We start from the raw sequence: 20,463 nt of genomic DNA on the forward strand, positions 1-20,463 counted from the left end.
AATGGGGAGGGTGTTATGCGTTTGTGCTGATGTTTGTAACGCTCTTAAGGGTTAATTTCCATTTTTGTGCTGTTATTATAAATACTAGACTTTATTTTATATTTTTCTTAAGTTTCATCAAAATCGGCCCAAAATATATATAACATTTCGCTATCTTTCCATTAGATATTCCAAATATTGAAAAATTTGACCTTTGACCTTCATGATTTAAGGATTAACGTTTTCCGATTTTAGGAAAACTATCAGACTATATTTAAAATTAACTGAACTATAATATTCTGATCAGATTTTACTTAAAATTAATAACAGTAAGGAAATTGGGCTCATTCGCCAAAATATGGCCAACAAATTAGTATTTCTCGAAATTCGCTAAATTTATATCGCAGGTACGGAAAAACTGTACGAGGTATTGACATACTTTTTTCACATTTTTATTCCCTATTATGTTGTAAATAAATCCCCATGTGATGATCAAAAAATTCTGAAATTTGTTTAACAAAATTTTTAAAAATTTTAAATTGCAGTTTTGAAATTACCGTTAAAAAAAATATATTTTTTTTGTTTATACCTGCGAATAGGTTAACTGTTTACAAGTAAATATGGATATATTTTAAGTAAGAATAAACTTTTTTTTAATATTTCTCAAAATATGTTAATTTTGTTCCTACATTTCTTGTTGTAGTGGCCTGAGACACATTAATGGCCTGGCGATATTTTAATAACTTTAACATTTTTTAACCAATTTTTGTCTTTTATACCTTATTAGAACGACAATTACGTACACATTTCGATTCTTTTAAATAAAATTGCAAAAGTAATTATTTAATGGCAAAAATTAAAAAAAAAAAACTGAAAAAATGCATTTTTCCCCTTGTAAATGCACCTCAAAACTAAATCGAAAGTCGGCACGGGTTGCCCTTCTTAGAACAAGCTAAAAATTGGTGGTATTTTAGGTCATTACGAAAGTTTTCAGCAAAAAAAAAAATCAAAAAATTTAATTCTAAGGGACACTCTAATGTATATACTTTTGTTGGTCTTCGATGAATATGTGTTACAACAGGAATGGCAAAATCAAAATACCTCCATCCCTTGTGTGTAAAGCATTACAATTAAAGCTCATGAAAACAAAAAGGTTTTTAATCCCAATTATGCCCATAAAAAAAATAAAGAAAAAAAATTCAACATAAATTTTAAACATTTTATACCTTTACTTTAATCAGATTTAACATTTTTCAATCTTTGAATTTATTGAAAGAATATCCTACTGATTATAAACATTTGATATATCTTGTCTTTTTGCCTTCAATACAAGATAACAATTTTAAAACACAATCTCAAAAAAAATTTTAATTAAATTCATTAATTAACATAAACAAGCTAACATGTCAAATCCATTAATTTTTCAGAATTTTCTTCAAAATGGCTTAAACATTTTCACTAAAGCGTATAAACAAACATCTGTTGATGGGCTTGTGTTGCATCAAATATATAATAGGGAAGCCCATATTATGCACTTTTACTCCCAAAATCTAAAATTGTTTTCCCTACTCTAAAAGCCAAATTTTGTAAGTGGGGATTTAATTTATGGAATGGTCCAAAACACTTGTCAAATTGGTTTTATTTGGGATACTGGTCTAATAAAATAAAAATGGAGAAAGTCGTGAAATATTTGGACCTTATGATTAGGGTTTTTATCCCGGGATCTCCCGGTACAAATTTCTCGGGAATTTTGCCAATTTTTCAATACCCGATTCCCGGGATTTTTAGTCGGGAATCCCGGGAATTTAATACTGATTTTTTACCAAATAACCATGAAATGTTTTTTTACAGTTTTTTGTTCATATCTCGGCAATAACAGACCGCTTATTATTAGATATGTATTATTTATATGTGATTTTTGTTTTTGTTCAGAACAAATAAATAAACAAGTTCGTTATTTTTGTTCAGTTGTTCACTTCTATTCTGTGGTGTTTGACTGAACTAAGTGAATGAACAATTGCTCGCTTAATGTTTTTGCAGTGAACAAAACTAACAGGTCATTTGCTTTTGGAAATAGAATTTGGCATATTATAACATGATTTTAATAATAAAGAAAAGAATAAGGAATTATATAAAATTCAACAAACATAAATCCCATTGAAACGCGTTTTAAATATAAGCTACAGTAATGGCAGACGACCAAAAAGAATAAAGTGAATAAAAAGAACAAAATGATTGAACAAATTCTCATTGTTCATTTGACTGTATTGTTCAATTGAACTTGTTCGTTCATGAACAACCCAACTCTAGATTTCGTATGAAAATTTAAAAAGAGAATTGATTATTTATAGAATTTATTTCTTATTGGATCATTCTAATTTCTACAAATTTCTTTTTCAAATCCGTAACAAAATAGCTTCACAAATGTATTAAATTATTAAATTTTTCTTCAATTCAAATCTAATACAAAAAGGCTTAAGTCAATTTTTTCAATTAATTTTGTAAATGATAAAAAAAACTGAATCAAGAAAAAAATTTTAACTCAATTTAAATTAACAGAAACTTAATCATTCAAGGTATGAATAAATTCTGATATTAATTAACTTCAAAATTAATTTAGTTTAAACAAAGTCTTTTGAATGAATCTAAAAAAATAAATATTGGGAATGGATTTATGGAATGAAAGGCTGACATTTTTTAATTACGGATTAAGATTTTAGTGAATTAAGCTCAAATTGTATTAATTAATTCTAAGCTCTGATATATAACAATTATAACACTAAGTTTTTATACGAAATTTGGCTATACTATTCCCAATTTACAGTATCATTATATTTTTCGGGAATAGCCGGGTACCCGGGAATGTAGAAAAAAATTTCCCGATTTCCGGGAATCAAAAAAGGTCGGGAAATTAGAAACCCTACTTATGATATCAAAAAACTGGAGCAGGGTAGGTAAAAATGTTGAAAATCCTAAGCTATAAGAGATAATTGATAGCAACGATAGTGCTTGGCGGTGAGATTCTTTATATGTAATTTTTATGAAAACAGAATTCAAACGAAGAAATCGAATCGTTTGAAAAATTTAACATACCCGAGGTGTCCTACTTTGGGATCCCCTGGTGGGTCCATGAAGTCCAAACTGAAAACATGAACTCGACAAGACTTTCTCTTTGTGCATGCCAAATTTCATTTAAATCTGACTAAGCGTTTAAAATTTACATATTTATTTTCCTAAATTTTTTTTCTATATCGGGCGTCTTCCAAACTGCTCAAATTTTAACAATGTTTCACTGTCAAGCTGCATGAATACGCTGACATGTACCTTTGTGTTATAATCAACACTTAAACATGGTTTAGGGGTTATTTAGATAAGAAATTGCATTGAAAATAAAGAAAATACGAAAGTTTTAAAATTGCTGGGACGTATTATCCCAGTAGTCCCGAAAGGGTTAAAACACTTTTATACCTTGGAAGTACTTAAAATCGACAAAGTATAAAATGAGCGCCGCCCAAATGCGTATGTTAATTCCTTTCATAACTGTTAGTGGCAAATTTGCAACAATAGCAAAGGTATTTATGTAAACGATTCATTGATTTGATGTCGATATTTTAATTGCTATTACTAGTAGTTGCCTGTTTATGGATGTGAGTGAGTTTGTGTATACATATGGATGTAATTGAGTATGTTTTGTGGTTGTGGAGTTAATATAAATACCCAGCTGTTAAGCAAGTAGTCAATGTATTCCTTATAGACAGTAATTGTCGCTAATATCTTATCACTTGGCCAACTCCGATATATATTTTTTGGGTCATTTGACACGTATGTGCTCCTTGTAGTGCAAAGTGAAGACAATTGTTTACTTTATACATCGCAGGTAATCTAGTAAGAAGACAATTAGCACTTAAGTGTATCTAAGTAATCTAAAGTGTGGTCACATTTTGTGAGTAATTCGTACAAACTGGTTTTATGCAAATTGTGTTGAATAATTCTTATTATTTTTCCTTAAGTATACTGATATACCATGTAACATAGTGTGAAGTCAATAGTCCTTTAGTGTCTCTTTGTAACCTATAGTAAAGTCACTTTAAACGTTTATTTTGTATTGTACTTTAGAAAGTAGTTATTTTAGCCACCAGAAGCAATATATTAGAAATTTGTCGGAGGAACATCGTCATCTAAAACTCAATAAGAAGCATTTTTTGTCATATTTTTCAAAAAAGAATTCCATGATTTTTTTAGCTGTCAAAAGTTATATACATATATTTTTGAAAAATAGACAAAATCCCCTATCCATTGATATATAACATGCCTACCTTATGTAGTTTACATGGCAAATTAATTAGGTAGAACTTAACAACTCGCAGAGAATTTACTTAACATAGAAATTCATAAAAAGAATGTTGCCTACATAACAGCATTTTTATGAATGTAAATAACAGTGCTAGGTAAATTCTATGCGAGTTGTTAACGTTTCCTTAATTAATTTGCCACGTAAAAAATATGAGGTAGAATTTGTAGTTTTTTGGCTATAATATCCATACCAGGGACGAGGTTATCGGAACCATTTACAAAACAATTAAAAATATATTGGGCCATCTAAAATCGATTACTATATTTTGATATCGAATATGCGATTTGAGAATTTTTGATATAAAGATGAATTTTACATAAAAAATTGGCGTATTTTGAATGGACCTGGTACCCTCGGTTTTAAAAATTTTCAAATTTTTTTCAATTTAAAATATTTGGTGTAAAGTTAGCTTTTCACTCTTTATACATCCTCTTAGAAATTTTTTAGATAATTTAAAAAGAATAATCTTTTTTTTCCAAAAAATAGCGAAAAATCGCCTTTTTGAATTTTTTAAATTCAAATGCATGTAACTTTGGACTCAGTCATGATTTTTAAATAATTCTTTCTTTATTTGATATATAAATTTGTTAGTTGTTAGTCCTATAAAAGAAAAATGGAGAAAATCGGGAAATATTTGGAACCGCGGTCATCAAAAAACTGGAGTAGGGTCATCAAAAAATGTCAAACATTTTATATTCAAAAGCGAATATCTAATAAGCTATAAGAGATAATTGATAGGTACGACGATGTTTTATGTAGTACACAACCGAAGAAAAAGGATCGTTTTTAAAGATGTCCCCATCTTTGGTGACATCTGGCCCCGCCCTTGGTGGGCCCATGAGGTCCAGATTCAAAACATAAACTCGACAACACTCGGCAGATTTATTTCCTTCTTTTTTATATACCACTGTGCGGTCTATGATATGTCTTTTTAGCGGATTATTTGTGGTTAATTATTGTGGTTAATTTGTGTTAAAATAACTAGGTATGTAGCCGATCAACTGACTGTATGTAACCGGTATGTGAATCCAATGCGTTGTCTACTTTAGACCAGCTATCGGACTGTCTCATTTTAATCAAAAAAGGTCAATTGACCCGCTGCTTAGTACATTCACGTGTTAAAATAACTATGAAAGTAACTAGTGATGGGTACAATCACTAGTTCGGGACTGTCTCCTAGAACTGCTGGGTATCTTTATGTATTTATGTACATGTATATGTTAGTTCCTTTTTGTGTTAATTATTATAATGACAGGTTTGTTATCAATATATTCTAAGAGGGTTGTTTAAGGAATACAATATTTATAAGAATTTTTAAAATTTTTCTAGAACCGAAACCACGAAGAACAATAAATTTCATACAACTTATCAAATAAAAGACAAAAATGTGAATCATAGAGTAATGTTTAGTGTTCGACATTAATCGAAATCACGTTTTTTTTTGGCTCAAAACCGAAAACGACAATTATTTGTCGGTTATCGGTTTGTATTGATTTTGGTGTATTGATTTTGTCATTCCATTTGCAAGACATCTAAATAATTGTCGCAGAACCACTTTAGTATATATTTTGGGTCCACATGAGATTCTACGACGCGTCGTATAGTTCCTGAGGATAGTTTGGACTATAGATTTTGACAAACCAACGAATTCCTCCATTTTATTTAACAATTTGACAACTAATGTTCCGTCGTCGGTGGACCAAATTTTTGGAATCCATGGAATCTTAGGACCAAGGCGGGTGAACCATGGTACATAGGAAATGACAACATCCTCAGAGACATGGACGTACCACTAGTGGATGATGAGTTTAAGAAAGTCCGTTTACGAACACTATTTTCATACGATAAAATCGAGAGTAACAAACAATATTACATTTTTAGTGATTTTTTTTATCTATTTCAGAAATGACATTAAGACAAAGGCTGCCAAAGGATAAGAATAAGTCAACAGTTTTTTCGCAATTGAATTTTCTAACAATTTCTAATGAGAACCTCGTACATACCTTCACTTCCATGATTCAAGTAAAATACAAAGAGCAACAATTCTGAAACATAAGCATAAAATAGTAAAGATTATAATTAGCAAGTCAGTCAGCTAAGAAATTATTAAAACGGTAAGTTAATTGAATAACTTCAATTACATATTATCTTTTTTCGATTACATTTCTAGTAAAACTATTAAAAAGTGAAAGATACAATTGGGGCATTCACATTAGGTCATATAAATTATTATAGTTTAAACAAATTTTTGTTGTGTTTCAAGGAAAAAAGTTCTAAACTAACAAGACTTTTTGAACAATGTTTATTGTTTTGTCATAAAATAACCTTTCTTTAGTTAGAAGCGCGATAAGAAAAGGGAACAGCTGAACCAAAAAAATATTTATATAAAAATTTCGAATAATATATCTACACGCAGAGAAAAAATATAGTTGGGCATGGTTACTGTAGCCATTTCAATATTGTTACAAGTTTGTTAACTATATTATAGTCACAGTAAGCATTTACATGATTGTGGTAACCATAATATGGTTAATTTACGATTCACATGATTGTATCAACCATATAATATATGGTTACAGTAAACAAATATATGTTTGTGACAACCATTCATATGATGAAGGACTTATCATATTATGTTGCTCTCGGCTTAAGGCTTATCATAATCTGAGAATAACATATATGATAAAAATATTTATCATAAATATGGTTCCCACAAACATATATTTGTTTACTGTAACCATATATTATATGGTTGATACAATCATGTGAATCATAAATTAACCATATTATGGTTACCACAATCATGTAAATAGTTACTGTGACTATAATATTGTTAAAAATCTTGTAACATTATTTAAATGGTTACAGTATCCATGCCCAATTATATTTTTTCTCTGCGTGTATCTTTTGTTCTATAATTTATGAGAGCTTTGTATCATTTGACATAGAAGCATTTTTTTGTTTTGCACCACCATGTTAAGATATGCATGTTTTTGCTTAAATTAGCATTGCTATCCATTTCCTTATTTTTAATTTCTATTAATTTTTCTAAACCCATCTTTACAAATATTTTTTGTTGCTCAATAACCACAAAATTAATTTGTAAATAGAGAAAAAAAACTTACACAAATAAATCATTCATGCCAATGTATTTATGCTTTTATCTCCACTGAGCACGTAAAATAATTTGCTAAAAATTGACAAATGAAATCTCATTATTTCTTAACCAATATTTTAAAATTATACTAAACACAAAAAAAAAATACTTTTGGTTTTGGAACATTTTCAAATGATAGGAATAATAATACATATTTAAGAAGAACCAAAACCAAAGGATATAAAAGATTCATTCATGCTGAAATTCAAACTCATTATTAACTGACAACCATTAAAATCCTCTACTACACCCCTCAGTACACATTCATTTGTTAATTGCAAATTTATGTAAATAAACTGGGCAGCATTTTTAATAAATATTTCCTTTATTTTATTTTATATTCGAAGGTGGCAGGAGAAAAAGGATTGAGGATTTATGCTACATTTAACTTGAAAATAAACAAAAAAAAATAATTTCATATTATTGGCAAATGCTCAAAATAATGTATAAATGTCTAGTATTTAGTGGGCTAAACCTTTTGTTTTAATTAAGATTTTAATTGTTAATATTCTGGGTTGTTTGAAATAATTGCGTAAAGTATTTAAGTTAGTCATAGGTTTGTTTGTTTGTTTGTTGCTTAAAATAAACTAATAAACAAGTTTATTTTTATTCTCATTTTATTAAATATTTTGGGGAGTGGTCAGCTATAAATATGAATTTATAATTGTGTTTTTCTTATCTCGGGGGCAACTTTAAGTTTCTTTTTTAAACTTTACTGGTTTATTTTGATAATAAAAAGGGTTTAATATTATAATTTCATTGGCATAGAAGGAAAATACGCTAAGCTTAGTTTTTTGAAAAAAGCAATAGAATAAGTAAAAATCGTGGTTATAAATTTCCACATTTAGGTTTCAGGGAAGCCACATGTGATTGACAAAAAACAAATGAATCCACAATGTGTCACTGTTTGGTGCGAATTTTATGGCTAGAGGCATCACATAGTGCACAGTGGGGGAACTGAAAACAAGTGAAAACAAATCCGTAACTTCTAAGCTAATAGGACGTTAAACATGTCGATAAAGTCCCAAGAAACTCAAGCACCTAAAAGTTTCCTTCACAACATCATACTCCAACCCATCCGAAAACATAATTATGGTGAAGTCTCAAGTCATTTGTGTATCAATATGCAACACTGAGTTTTGAGTACGTTTGGGGTTCAATTCACCCCATCTGGAGATTGTTGTAAAGTCACGATTTATTCAGTCATCTATATTCTTGAGAGCTTAATCTCAGAAAGAGTTGGTCTATGGTCAAGTGAATAGGAGTGGCAAATAATAGAAATATTACGTCTCATTTCCAAAGACTTGATCGAAATTAGTGCACATTTATTGGCATTCGAAGACATCGAATGCCAATATACAAAATACAATACTGTTAGGTTTTTATCCGTTTAACCGCATTCTTTTACACATCAATTTAAATAGTCGGTCTCTTTTAAAACACACAATTTAAAAATACACAGTTACTGCCTGTTACACGATGTCGAAAGAAAAAGGAGTCGAAAAAATTTGAATGAAAACACTGTTTTTAAAATTCTTTCGAATAGTTTTCATACAAATTTGTTCGAATCAATTTTCTTTCGACATCGTGAAATAGGCCTTTAATGTTACGTCTAACAGCGCCTACAATATACAACTCTTTGCAACTCGTTGTTACTATTTATACACACATTGCCATCTTGAATTATCTAACGGACAAAACTAGAATGTTCTATTTCTAGAGCTTCTAGCAGCTTTAATGTTACTGTTAGCAACTTTAACAATTAAAGTTGTCATACTTATATACAATGTTAATGTTAAACAGCGTGTTATCAACATTGTTGACAACTAAATGTTTCTAGTGATGAAAATGTTTATAAACATAATGAATGTTGCAAGCAGCCGTTACAGATAAAAAAATTACGTAACAATACTTTCTTTGTATATTGATTTAAGAAATAATTATAATTGCGAGCTATAAAGCTTAACATAGAATTAGCTTTGGTTATTATATACTAAATTAAAATTATTATTAAAAGATAGTTTTATGTATATCAAACAATACTCTCACTCTAAATATTAAAAAATAAAGGACCCAAAATACTACCCTATGCAATACCAAATGTACGAATGAAACATTCAGAGCAAACGCCATCGACAGACAGATAATATCTAAACCAAGATAACATTCGGGAAAGGACACACATTTTAGATAATTTAAGTAATAAAAGATTAAGTGGTACACGGTCAAATGCTTTGGCAAACAAAATCCATGTAAATTGTATCAATCTGCAATCTATTCTCAAAATTAAAATAGTAAAAACTCACAAATTAGTAGTGGTTTATGTTAATGGCATAAATCCATGTTCAGAAACAAATATATGCTTATGATACACAATATGTTTACAATATTTTCAAAACATTGATCAATTTGGAGATTATCTATAATTACACATATCAGTCTTAACTCCAGGAAGTCATTACCGCAGTCGAACACGATCGAATACTTATTTTTTTTTAAATAAAACACAATTTAAATCATCTATAGAACAGTGTTGATTAGCCATTTATCTTTGTTTGCAGTCTCCTGCATCAATTGCTTAAAACGACTTAGAGTATTTGTACTCTAAGCAACCATTGCACATAATGCTTTGTTTAGTATTTTGGTTTAACTTTTATTATTTAAAATTAAAATTACTTAAACTTTGTTTTATAAAACCTAAAATAAAGTGCTCTTATATTTTCCAAAATTTTTGGCCATTTTAAACATTTGTTTATATGGGGGTTTATTTTATGTCTTGTCAAAAAAAAAAATAAAATCTTACAAATATTTGATAAGCGTGTTTCATGATTGGGTTCAATAGATTTAAAACGCAGTGTATCATAAAGAAATTACAGTGAACTCAAATAAATAATAATGTCCACACAAGCAGACAATGAGTAAATTGAAAATTACAAAAGAATGAAAATCTGTATGCGTTTTGGAAACAAATAATATTTTTCTTAGCAACACAATAACACGTGCATAGAGATTTTGTTTCAACCAAAAAATGTTTACTTACCTTTATTTGACTAGTATAATTTGTTTAGCATGACATTGGTTACAATATTAAGAAGTTGTACATATTATGTACAACTTTTATTATTTGATTTTTAAAGAATTTAAATCATGAGACAAGTTATAGCGAAATATTAGAATAATCGCTATTAATAATCAAAATTGTAACTTAGATTAAAGTGGAGATGAATGTGATGGAGAATGTGATTTTGAAACGGTCGTAGAAAGTGATGTTGAGGATGATATTTATAATGATTACATTGAAATAGATGAAGGCCATGATCTTAAAATATATGTATATATGTGATGTTATTAGCCGCGTACGGAAGTGTTCCAAAATTTTTAATAAATCGAATGATAAACACAAATATTGCAAACTAATGTTTTGTTGCAAGAAAAGCATGGAGTTCGTCTTATACATGATTTTGAATATCTTTGTCTAACATGGAAATAAACTTTTTGCGTATTTGTAAATACGTCAATCATGCACTGCCTGACTTCAAATTAGCCACTTTCACTGACAATGATATCAAACTTTGGACAGATTCCCTTTATTGTGTAATTCCCCATGACCACTTTATTAAGCAAAGATTCGGCAACGTCGATAGAGCTTGATTTAAAATACAATTTGTTATAAATAATTTAGAAATAGTGAATAATTAATTTACTAAAGAATTAGTTACTCAATTTAAAACCCGAATTAATGAACGACATAAAAATGTTCTTAATACGTTTATATTGTATTTGAATTCAGGATTATGTCCAACTAGCTCAAATTTTATAAAGCATAGCTCCAAAACGGAAAAATGGGTTTGCTAGTCAATTGTTTTGTAGATTGTTCGGGAGTTAATCTGATGAGAATATTTCTGTTGAAAATTTAATGATGCACTTTGTTTTCAAATGTTTTTTTTATTTTTAACATTATCAATACTTGAATTGTTAACTTTAACGTTATTTTTTGGTTTTCTTTAACAAACAAATATTAAAAATCCGACATAAAAACTTCATTCTTTAATTTTTTTAAAAAAATTAAATTATTCGAATAATTCGATTAATTTTAAACGTGTGATCAAATTATTCGAATAAGTTAAAATCTCTTATTCGAATTATTCGTTTTATTCGAACAAGAGAAAAATCGAATAATTCGAATATCCTATATGGTATCCAATTTCTCTGTTTTTGGATGAATCTAAATGCTTGTAAACGGTTTAAAATTGCTAATTGAGTAGTTCCCAATGATTTATCAAGCTCTTGTTAAGTTTGACAACAATCTTCATGGAGTTGTGGCTACAATTCTTGGTCGTCAAAACTTTTTTGGCTGGCTTAACCGAACTTTGTCTTCAGTATCAAAGTCATACACCCAATATGAGAAGAATTCAACAATACCTTTCTTGGTTGAGAAAAAGTTATTTTAATTGAATAATTTTAGAGTCAATTAAAATACTTTTTTCTTAACCTGTTGAATTCTTCTCATATTGGGTGTTTGACTTTGATACTGAAGACAAAGATCGCCCAGCCCAGCCAAAAAAGTTTTGATGACCAAGAATTAGACAACACTTTAAATAGTCACTCAGTGTTTTTATACACGTTTATAAATTCGCAGAAATAGACACACACTTTATAATCTTTACTTAACGATGTTTCAAATTAGACTCATTGACTACTGCAACCTCTGCCACTATTTATACACACGTCATCTTTCATGAATCTTCTACAATGATCTTAACGGACAACTACTATATTCGAATTCCAGAGCTTTCGATGTTAAAGTTCGCAGCTTAAACATTCAGTGTTGCCATACTTTCAAACAATACTATCAACATTGTTGAAAAGCCATAAATTATTTGTTTGAAAAATTACTCTATATTGTGAATACCGATATTGTTTAAATTTGAATATTGGGTTAAAAATTCAAGCACTTAAAAATATTGTTGGAATTTTACTTGAATTAAAATGTAGTTGTGTTTTAAAATTTAAAAACAAATTAAAATTTTTCATAAGAAACATATGGTTTGAATTTATATTTCCATTTTACTATAATAAATTTCAATTGCTTGAACTGGATTCAAGCCTGGAATTACAATTGCTTTCAACTATAATTCTTACAGAAATGCATATGAAGAATCTTATATACTATTTATAATAATTCACCTTTAAATTTCTCAAAATTTCAGTTATATAAAATTTTCATATTTACATTTAATAGCAATTTGTAACAAAATATCTTTTTTATTACTCGTATTGCAGAGAAAAGTGAAAAGTATCAAAAATAAAGAAGGGATAGATATTGGTTTGCCATCACACATCACATACAACAAATAAATTTACATATTTTGAAAATGAGAACAAAAAACAAAATCAAAAAAAATTTCAAAAATGTCTGACAGTGATATTTTTGTTTGTGGTTGCTTTAAATTGTTAAATTTATTTAGAATTTCAATTGAGAAGAACATTGAAAGGAATGTACATATGAATGACATATAACATATATATGTTTTTTTAAAAAAAATAATTGACATACATTTTGCGTTTTATTTTACACAGAAAAATAAAATGCATATGTATTTTAAATCACTCGCAATTGTGTGAAAAACAAACAAAAAAATGTTTTATAAATATTTAAGGATTTTTGAAAATGTCATGCCATTTTAAGTATGGTTTACATTAAAGTAGCTCCGTTTGCAAGGAGACGAAAATTTTATTATTTTTTTTTTTTGAGAAGGACCTTTTATATGATACTGAAATTGAAGCAAATATGAGAAATATTAAGAAAATATAGAAACACTAACTTTTAGATTCAATTCATCAATTCCCAACTCTCATTAGTTGTAACATTTTAAGAACTGATATCTTTATATGAAGGTCATATTTATTTTTTTGTGCCATCCTAGTATTTATTTATATTTTAAATTGGATTCACGCTATTTTGAAAATCCACAATTTTGTGTGAAAATGATAACAGTTTCAATTAAAATCAGCATATTTTTGTTTTATTTTAGCTGTAATTTCAAATTTTCTATATATTACTGTTCAAAGGATTATGGAAATAGTTTTAAAAATAAAATGAATTACAAACTATTTATTTATATTCCTTTATTAAATGCACAGTCAATGGGTTGACTGTATGGGACAGTAGAGTAATAATAAAATCGAATGTTTAAAATGATTACATAATTTAATTGAGGTCAATTACATTACATGACAATTTAGTAACACACAAAGTTAATTTGTAAATTTTATTGATGTTGATGTTTGCGTTATATATTTGATTAGCTTTCTATTGCATTTGAAAATTAGTTATGTAGGATTTTACTAAAGGTCAAAAGGAATGAAATGTATTTAAATGCAAATATGGATCTAGTTATTTTGAAAACGGTATTAGGTAGTATTTAGATATATGTGAAATTTTGATTGATTAAGAGAAATGCAGCAGCAAATGAAAATAATTATCAACAAGGGTGTTTTGTTTTTCAAATAAATGTTTAAAACCCATTAACCCATAGATATTAAAATTTAAAAAAGGAATGCTCAACAACAACTTCTCTATATTCTTACATACAAGTACTATGCGAATTCAATATCCTTGGGAGAGATAATACTTTACTTCAAAACTTTTTCCTGGAAATTTGCAATAGAATTGCAATTCTAACACAAACATTTTATTTTATATTTTTTTAATTCTTTACACACATTTAAACCATAAAAATATTTGTTTAATTCTGACATTAAAATAATTTAACTATTTGTACAAATTATGTAACAAACTATACATATAATTATATATTTTATATTTCCGAAATTGCAGTATAAATTTGAATTTAACAGTCTATAACAGATGCTTGCAACATTCATCATGTTTATAAACATTTCCATCAGTAGAAACATCTACTTATCAACAGTGTTGACAACACGCAGTTATTAAAATTGTTTATAAGTTTGACAACATTAATTGTTAAAGCTGGTAGCATTAACTTTAAAGCTGCTAAAAGCTCTAGATATAGAACATTACAGTTTTGTCTGTTAAGACAATTCATGAAACTACTAGAACACGGTACTGTGTATATAAATAGTAGCAGCGGGATTCAGTCAGTATTACCAGTGCAGTCTTGTACATTAAAAGAGAGTGTAAAAGAGAGTTGTATGTATTAAAAAAGAGTGAATATTTAAATTGTTTAGTTAATTTAAATAAATAAAAATTTGTTATTTTTATATTTTTTTTACCCACCACCAAAAACATAAGTGATTTTGCCATTCCGTCAAAATATTCATCGCAGACCCTGTTGAAGGCACAAGGAAAGACTTATGATGATCAGAAAATGGGCTCAATCGATCGAGTGGAACTAGCGTTATGGACCAAAATGTGAGACAAAATCTACCAAAGTGGATATTTTTCAAAATTTTTCAAACAAATTTGGACTCTTTAATTATAATCAATGGATTAGTATAAAATCGTAATTATACCCTTCACCTTCGTGAGTAGGGTATATTTAAGTTTGCTATAACGTTTGTAATTTCCACAATATAATTTTCCGACCCTATAAAGTATATATTCTGGATTCTTATAGATAGCGGAGTCGATTAAGCCATGTCCGTCTGTTTGTCTGTTGAAATCAATTTTCTGAAGACCCCAGATAACTTCCTGATTCAAATGATGTCTGTCAGACATGCTTTCGAGAAGTTTCCTATTTAAAATCATCAAAATCGGTCCACAAATGGCTGAGATATGAGGAAAAAACCAGGACAGCCTCGATTTTTGACATATTTTTGACCCATATCTGGATTACTAAGTCATTAATATAGACAATATGGATATCTAATGATAGATATTTCAAAGACCTTTGCAACAACGAATATAAGCTCATAATAAGTTGGACCTACAATGGGTCAAAATCGGAAAAAATATTTTTATCCCAAATTTTTTTTTCACAAAAAAAATTTTTAAAAATAATTTTTAAAAATAACCAAAAAATTAAAGAAACAACTTTGGAAAAAAAATTTTGTTTACCAAAAAATATTTAAAATTTGTATTTTGAAGTATAATTTGGTGAAGGGTATATAATTATAGATAAACAATTAATATAAGTTTCTCTTGCTGTAAGTTCAATCATATAGACGTAATATCTTACGAATTACTTTCCACTTTTGATTATTTGAAACTTTCAAAAACGTTGTGAAGTAAGTTGCGAAAAACCCACCAAGCAGTTCTGCCGTATTCTAGAACAAGCGTGAATTATTTTAACCTTCAAATATAAGTACATTAAATCTGAATAAACTTGGAATTTATAACGACAACGAAAACATAATTTGTCACTTCATAATTTCTAACCAAAAGATAAGCTCTTGGTGCAAAAAGAACCCCCTACAATGATAAATTTAACCCTTTTCTCTTCTATCTTAAACTCTACTATTATACCCGAGTAATTATAATTATCCCTTATAGATTATCACACCTAAATATAGCACCTATAAGAAAAAAACATATGTTCCCGGAATATGGGTCTGTGATACGTGAATGTATGGGTAAAAAATAAAATATCAGCAACAACATCAAGCAACTGAATGAAATATTTATATTTTTACGCTCTATTGATTACATTCGGGTTGCGTACGTGAAAATTGACAAAAATCTTCGTAACCTGAACAGGGGAGGATAAAATCTTATAATATAATATTTTCTTAACTGTTTCATTATATTAAAAAAAAAACAAAAAAATCTGCAACAAAATCATGTAAAATATACCATACTGTTTCAGTTTATAAATAAAATACTTTCCACTTACACTCATATAAATATATATTTTTTGCCATCAAATGAAAATAACACACTTCACTAGTTCAAATGCAAACTATTTAGGAAATACAATTTAAAATTTGTTTTCAACGGAAGTGCTATTCTAACAAACAACAACAAAAAAAAACAAGTAAAGTAATCATTATTTTAAAAATAAATTCTGTTTATTTGCATATTTTAATAAAAACTTTAAACAATGTCATGTAAAACTTCAAAAAAAAAATAAAATAAATATTTACATACAAAGTACCAAAAAAAGGGAAATTAGTAGCGTAATGAAATATTAAATACCCTTCTTTAGTAATAAAGCTTGCTATATATTAAAATTGATTACTATTGGATCCAATGAAAAATTATAAAATTTCACCAATTCGTTCCACAGAAAAGTATAGTTTGACAGCCTATATCACATACTGAATTCAAAGCAATTTTGTTTTAAAATAAACACTAACTGCAAAGTATTTTATTTGCCTGCATAAATACCCAGAGTCTATGGTGGGAAATGAACCAGCAACCCTTGCATTGATAGTCTATAGGGCATCCTTGGTGGTTGCATGTATAATTTTCCGAAATTTCTATTTATTACCACATGCATTATTTAGTTTCAGTTTTATACAAATCGATGACATTTGTAGCAATATTAAACACTCTAAAATCATTGTAAATTATCTGATCTAAATTTAATAAATTTCCTATCATTTAACAAACTGACTACACTCACATATCCCCTACCTTTAGTGCAAAACAACACACTCATTCACCAGCAAAAAAAAAAACAAGACTTTAATCAATGTCATTTTTTACACATTTGACCATAAAAAAAATCAATAAAACATTTGCTTCTCAATTAAAACTTTAATTAAATTAAAAGTTATTTTGTTTTGCCAATTACATTAACAACATAAATTTTAATAGTTTTTAGGGTTTAATATTTAACAATAAAAATCAATTCATTCAATTCATGTGAAATTGTTTAACTATGATTATTGTTGAATAATTTAATAAATTTTTAATTTAATCTATAAATATAATAAAGAATTTGTAATGAAAGATTAAAATTTATAATGAATTTTAATTTAGGAAGCAATAAATGAAAATAAGAAATAAATAATTAAGTAAATTTATGAGACAGAGCCTCAAAAGTAAGCAAACACCAGTGAATTATATTATTTTTAAGCTCAAATGATCATTGTGGAAATTTTAGTTAATCCGCTAAGATAATTCATGAAACTACTAGAAGATGGCGCTGTGTATATAAATGAGTGTATAGTATGCGCTGTTAGAGTTAACACCAGTGTATTATCAGTATTACCAGTGTGTTTATTAAAATAGCGTGGCTATTTATTTTATTTATGGTCTTGCTTATTTGTATTAACATTTATAGCGTTGAATTGTATGGCAAGGATTAGTCTACAGTTTGGTATATTTAATTGAGTCCTTGTATTTATATGTCACATCATTCTAAAATAAAAAGAGATTTTTATCAAGGAAATAATAATATCCCTCTGATTCTTTAAAAAAAATCTAATTAAAAACTTGTTTAGCTATTACTTCCAATTAAAATTATTCAATTCAACTAAAACCAATATTAGTTCACACATTTATTAGCTTAATAATGAAAATTCCTAGAAACAATTTTATTTTAAAGAATTCATTGATAAAAACAAATTAAAAAATTTATTTAAAAACCACTAAAAATCATGTGTTGGAAATAAATTTTTAAGCTTTTTTTTGCCGGCCACAATTATTGCTATTTTTTTTGTAGCAACATTTATTTATATACACAGCCACGTACTCAAAACAAATAACAATATTTATTTAATAAACAAATTAAATAATAACGTAAATAAACACATACAAATATATGTACATGGAATTTACCATGTACCATACATAAATGAAACAATATTAAAATTTTTAAATAATTACACAAGAATCGTAAACAAATCGTTAAAGTACAAGGTACAAATCTATGTATAATTAAAACATACGCACGCAAATGGCCAAACAGAAAGTTTATAATGAAATTCAATAATAAATTTGCATATTTCATAAAATTCCATATAAAAACACGTACATTTTTTATTTGTTTATGAGCAAACTTAACAGTGATTATTGTGCGTATGATTTATATGAGTTTTAAAATCCAATTCATATTAATCATACTCAAACTATGTAGAAATATAAAGGGTTAGTTCAGCGTTTAAACGTACAAAATGCACGTTCTATGAAAATTAAATTTTAAAAAAAAAAAAAAAAAATATCATTTGGTTAATAATACAAGGTGGCGCAAAAGTAAACTTCCGATGTTTTTTGGCTGTAATTAAAAAAAAATAATGAAAAACTTTGATTCTTCTTGTGGATTATTTTTATTTGGTCTTTTTATTTTTTTTACATCAAGTCGAGAATATGATGTCATGTAAATGGCAGCCGCCACAGTTAATTGTCATTTGAGCCCTTTTTATGCAATTTTCCATCACTTTGGCCAATACTTCCGACGATAGGTCCTCACATTCTTGAGGGATACTGTCTTTAAGAGCTGCAAGAGTCTGAAGCTTGTTGACATAAACCCGCGACTTCAAAAAGCCCCACAAAAAGAAGTCTGGAGCGGTCAAATCAGGCGATCTTGCTGGCCAGTGCAAAACGCCAAAACGGGAGATTAGGCGCCCGGGAAATGCATCCTTCAGCATATCGGTTGTGGCACGTGTAGTGTGTGCCGTTGCACCGTCCTGTTGGAACCACATGTATTCCAATCCCAATTCATCAAGTTGCGGCAAAAAGAACTCGTTGATCATTGCTCTGTAGCGCTCACCATTCACATTAACCGTTTGGTCCGCGACGTCTTCGAAGAAAAAAGGTCCGATGACTCCTCCAGCGAAAACAGCACACCATACAGTGACTTTGAGCGGGTGTAATGGCTCTTCGTGGGTTACACGCGGATCTTCAGTGCCCCAGAAGCGTAAATTTTGCTTATTTACGTACCCGCTAAGATGGAAATGGCCCATCACTCATGGTTATTTATGATGAAAAATCTTGTTGGTGATTAAGGTCAAATAAATAGTCGGCAATATTCCACGTTCTGGAGCAGTGTAGCGTAACATTGTTTATTAACGTCTATTTCGCATATGTTTACTACACAAATGTCAAAACAGAACTGACATTAGGGGCCAATCACAAAATTTATAGCATTTTCTGATAGGAGAATTGGTTTTGCGCCACCTTGTATTCGGTAAATATATGGGGCATTTCATGTCAAGTGAACCAACTTTTGAAATCGATGTCTTCCGATCGGGATGAAATTTGCACCAAGGTTAGCTCTATTGGATAGTAACTCAGACACAATTTTTCAACAACATCGGTCGAGAACTCTCTGAGTTATAGGGGGTAAAATTTTGACAATTTGGTCAAACAGGGGTTTTTTCTTATCCATGTAACTTATTACCTATTGTTCTTAGCAAAATGTGTCCCAAATAGTATAGATAGCTATTTCTTCGATCTTTCGAAAAAAAATATTTAAAAAAAAAAATAAAAAATTTTTAATATTTTTTTTCCGAAATCAAAAACTTTTTTGACTTTTTTTTAAAATGTTTTCTCTTTTCTCTTTTTTTTTTTTTTTTTTTTCTTAAAATAAAGTTTAGATATTTTCCTTGAACACCTACTTGGTCGCTTAGTGGGATGCGAGTGGGATATCTATCAAAATAAATATTTTGTAACTCAAAACATAAAATTTTTGACTTTTTTTGCAAAATCAAAAACTTTGTTGACTTTTTTTTCAAAATGGACCCTTTTTTAATCTTTTTTTTTAGGTCAAACAAAAGCTTAGATATTATCCTTGAAGACCCTTTTGGTCGCTTAGTGGGATGCGAGTGGGATATCTATCAAAATAAATATTTTTTAACTCAAGACTTACAATTTTTGACTTTTTTTTTTGCAAATACGATTTTTTTTCCAAATGGGCCCTTTTTTAAATTTTTTTTTGTAGTCAAAAGAAAGCTTAGGTCCATTCCTTTAAGATATTTTTAGTCCCTTAGTGGGATGCGAGTGGGATATCTATCAAAATAAATATTTTGTAACGCAAGACATACAATTTTTTAATTTTTTTTTGCAAAATCAAAATTTTTTCCAATATGGGCCCTTTTTTAATTT

General features: G+C 28.4%; 1 protein-coding gene across 1 annotated transcript in view; it reads right to left on the reverse strand.

The window, feature by feature from the left end:
• Positions 1–2,317: 2,317 nt before the first annotated feature.
• The window catches only part of Acph-1 (Acid phosphatase 1), a 213,101-nt gene continuing 194,955 nt past the window's right edge, over positions 2,318–20,463 (reverse strand). Inside the window, exon 8 of the mRNA XM_065516344.1 lies at positions 2,318–2,329. The gene's annotated coding sequence lies outside the window, so the exon portion shown is untranslated. The remainder of the gene's footprint in view (positions 2,330–20,463) is intronic.

This window comes from Calliphora vicina, chromosome 1 (assembly GCF_958450345.1).
Source record: "Calliphora vicina chromosome 1, idCalVici1.1, whole genome shotgun sequence".
Classification (NCBI taxonomy): domain Eukaryota; kingdom Metazoa; phylum Arthropoda; class Insecta; order Diptera; family Calliphoridae; genus Calliphora; species Calliphora vicina.